The 3,515-nt window shown below is 38.1% G+C and overlaps 1 pseudogene; it reads left to right on the top strand.

Moving 5' to 3' along the window:
* The first annotated feature begins 3,078 nt into the window (after positions 1-3,078).
* On the top strand, positions 3,079-3,177 carry LOC141669121 (small nucleolar RNA R71; annotated as a pseudogene).
* Positions 3,178-3,515: the final 338 nt, after the last annotated feature.

The following is a 3,515-nucleotide window of genomic DNA, read 5'->3' as shown; positions in this document are numbered from 1 at the left end:
CACAGAATGATTCAATTCCTTGGACCTTGGTAATTTGAGCACTAACATCCCTAGATGTTTTCCAGGCTTTAATCACCTCTTGCTCTCTCTTTAATTGATTAGAAAGTATTTCTACTTTCTTAATAGATTCAGCTAGTTCATTCTCAACAGATATACAATGCAGCTTGGTTTTCTCTAGGTCAATCAACTTATCTTCTAACATAGCATTTCTATTACTTAAAAACAGATTGTTCTCTTTAATCCTACTATTTTCTTTAGCAAGAGATTTAAGAGACACACGCAAATGATACAATTCAGTAGACATGTCATTAAAAGCATCATTGCACTCTTCTTTAGTAAGTTGTGTTACATCAGTAGTGATTACCTGAGTTGTTACCTGATTGCTTGATGAACTAACTTCATTTTCCTCAGAATCAGCCATGAGAGCTAAGTTGACATACTCCACATCTTCATTCTCTTCCTCTCCATCAGCTGCCCAATCTTTTTCTTGAGTAATGAAAGCCCTTTCCTTTTGCTTGAGCAGATCAAAATATTTCTTCTTGTAATCTACTTGGTCAAATTTCTTCTTTTCAGAAGTTGGCTTTCTGCACTCACTTGCAAAGTGTCCACTTATACCACAATTGAAACACTTGAACTTTGATTTGTCCACCATGTTCTTATGAGGTTTAGTGGCTCTAGTGTTTTTCTTAAACTTTATCTTTGCAAATCTCCTGGACAGAAATGCAAGATGCTCATCAACACTATCAGAGTCATCTTGACTGAAGTTGTCTTCATTCTCAGCAACTTGCTCTTTTCCTTTGCTTGATTCCTGATATCTTGTACCATCTTTGGAGTTTGATGTAGATCTCACAGTTTCTTGTCTGCATTCCCTCTCATTTTCAGCTACCAATGCAACTGAACTTCCTTTCTTTCTCCCCTTCTCCAATACCTCATCCTGTTCCAACTCTAGTTCATAAGTCTTCAAGATTCCATATAATCTTTCAAGAGTGAAGTCCTTATAATCCTGAGAGTTTCTTAAGGAGACAGTCATGGGTTTCCATTCCTTTGGCAAGGATCTTAAGAATTTAAGATTTAAATCCTTCACCTGGTACACTCTAACATACAGCTTCAATCCATTCAACAGCTTTTGGAATCTGTTAAATGTGTCATTTAAAGATTCATTTTCTTCAAAATGAAAATACTCATACTGTTGAATGAGAAGCTGCATCTTGTTCTCTTTTACTTGTTCTGTACCTTCACACAGCAGCTGAACTGTGTCCCAAACCTCTTTGGCAGTTGAGCAATTTATCACATTATCAAACATATCCTTGTCAAGACCATTAAACAAAATGTTCATAGCCTTCTTATCCTTGTGGACTTCTTCTGTGTCTTCCATTGTCCATTCTGCTCTAGGTTTTGGAATGGATTGATCAACAACAATTGTGGCCGTAGCAACTGTGGCTACTTTGTGGGGAATGTGAGGACCATTCTCAATACAGTTTACATAACCTTCATCTTGGGAGAGTAGATGAAGGTGCATTTTCACCTTCCAGTGGTGATAACTGTCTCTGTCAAGAACTGGGATTTTTACTCCAATATCCTTCTTACTCATCTTTGTTAGATTCCAAGATCTTTAAACTCTTTGTTTGTCAAGAGCCTGCTCTGATACCAATTGTTATTTCTAGAGAACTAACAATGAGATTTACAGAAGGGGGGTTGAATGTAAATCTCAAAACTTTTTCAAGTTTTGAGCAGTTTATAAAGACTGTGTGTTCAAGATGAACAAGTGTGTGAATTACTTTAAGCTGATACAGACAGATATATATTCAAACACAAATGTAAAGAACACAATAAACCTTTAAAAACTTTTCTGGTGGATTTGTTGTTCCACCAGAGATGGTATTTCAGAAATTCTGTGATCTAAGAATTTGATCACAGCTGCATCCTAGTACAAACTAGATAATTTTTCTCTCAAGATTTTTCTAAACAACTCTGGAAAAATTCTTATCTAATTACTAGCTACTACTTGGTTTAGATATTACCAAGTTTACAAGTGAAGATAAGGATATATAAAATAATAAAGTAAGATCTCCACTTGTTTCTTCTCCAGTTCACTCCAGTACTTTGTTGACTTAATGTCTCTTTATACTAGAGTAGAACGGCTGCTTTTTCTGATGTTCCTGAAATTAGGCTGCCATATTTTAGTTATCTCTGTTCACCCACGTGCCTCTGTTTGTAGGTACAACTACCACTTATCAACGGTTAATCAACAGAACATCCGTTGAAGCTTTCATCCGTTGATGCACTCATCCGTTGAAGGATGTTATCCGTTGAAGCTTTAGAGACATCCGTTGAAGCTTAGCTTCTCATCCGTTGAAGGTCTTTAAGTCATCCGTTGATACCACTTCATTTATACAAAATTACAAGGCATGAAATATTTACAATTGGCCTTCCTATCTGCATATCTTCTAGTAGTCAACATGACTCATAGTTTCTCTCAACTTCTAAGAATTACATCTTAAATACAGAGACTGAAATATGCTACAACACTAGACTTATTTCTAAGTAAAGCTACACCATCAACGGATAGCCAAAGTGGTCTTATCCGTTGAGGCTACAGACACTGAATTTCTACTTAAGTGTTTTGTTAAACATATCATCAAACTAATGCACATATATTCCTAACAGGGATGATATGTGGCTGGCACTGGTTGTTGCGATCGTTGAAAGTTGCTCACGAACTGAGCTGATTCACTAGAAATTGCGCACTGATCAGTCTCATGGGCACCAGCATAAAGCTCGCAGACACTGGTGATTTCATTGACTCCATAATTAACCAAAGTGTCCACCTTCATTTTCAAAGCCTTAAGTTGGGCAGCTATAGCAGTTGCTGCGTCCAACTCCAGAATTCCTGTGACTTTTCCCTGAGTCAATCTCTGGGAAGGATTCCAGTACTCATTAGCAGCCATCAGTTCAATAAGTTCATAAGCTTCATCGTAGCTCTTATCCCACAAGGCTCCTCCTGATGCTGCATCAAGCATGGGTCTAGAAGTAGCACCAAATCCATTATAGAAGCAGTTAATAATCATCCAATCAGGCATGCCATGGTGTGGGCACTTCCTTAGCATCTCGATCCCATGCCTCACACAGAGATTCTCCAGTTTGCTGAGCAAACTGAGTAAAAGCATTCCTGATTGCAGCAGTCTTCGTCATAGGGAAGAATTTAATGAGAAACTTTTGGGCAAGATTCTCCCAAGTGGTGATAGACCCTGCTGGTAGAGAGTATAACCAACACTTATCTTTATCCCTCAGAGAGAATGGGAAGAGGCGTAGCTTGATAGCATCTTCAGTCACATCATTAAACTTGAAGGTGTCGCAAATCTCGATGAAATACCTGATGTGCATATTGGGGTCTTCCGTATGAGAGCCCCCAAACTGAACTGAGTTCTGTATCATCTGAATCGTGCTTGACTTGATCTCAAAAGTGTTATCCCTGATGGCTGGCCTGATGATGCTTGACTGAATGTCATTAATCT

The sequence above is a fragment of the Apium graveolens genome, chromosome 6 (assembly GCF_009905375.1).
Source record: "Apium graveolens cultivar Ventura chromosome 6, ASM990537v1, whole genome shotgun sequence".
Classification (NCBI taxonomy): domain Eukaryota; kingdom Viridiplantae; phylum Streptophyta; class Magnoliopsida; order Apiales; family Apiaceae; genus Apium; species Apium graveolens.
The sequence above is the reverse complement of the archived record's forward strand: the minus strand, read 5'-3'. Positions and strand labels throughout refer to the sequence as shown.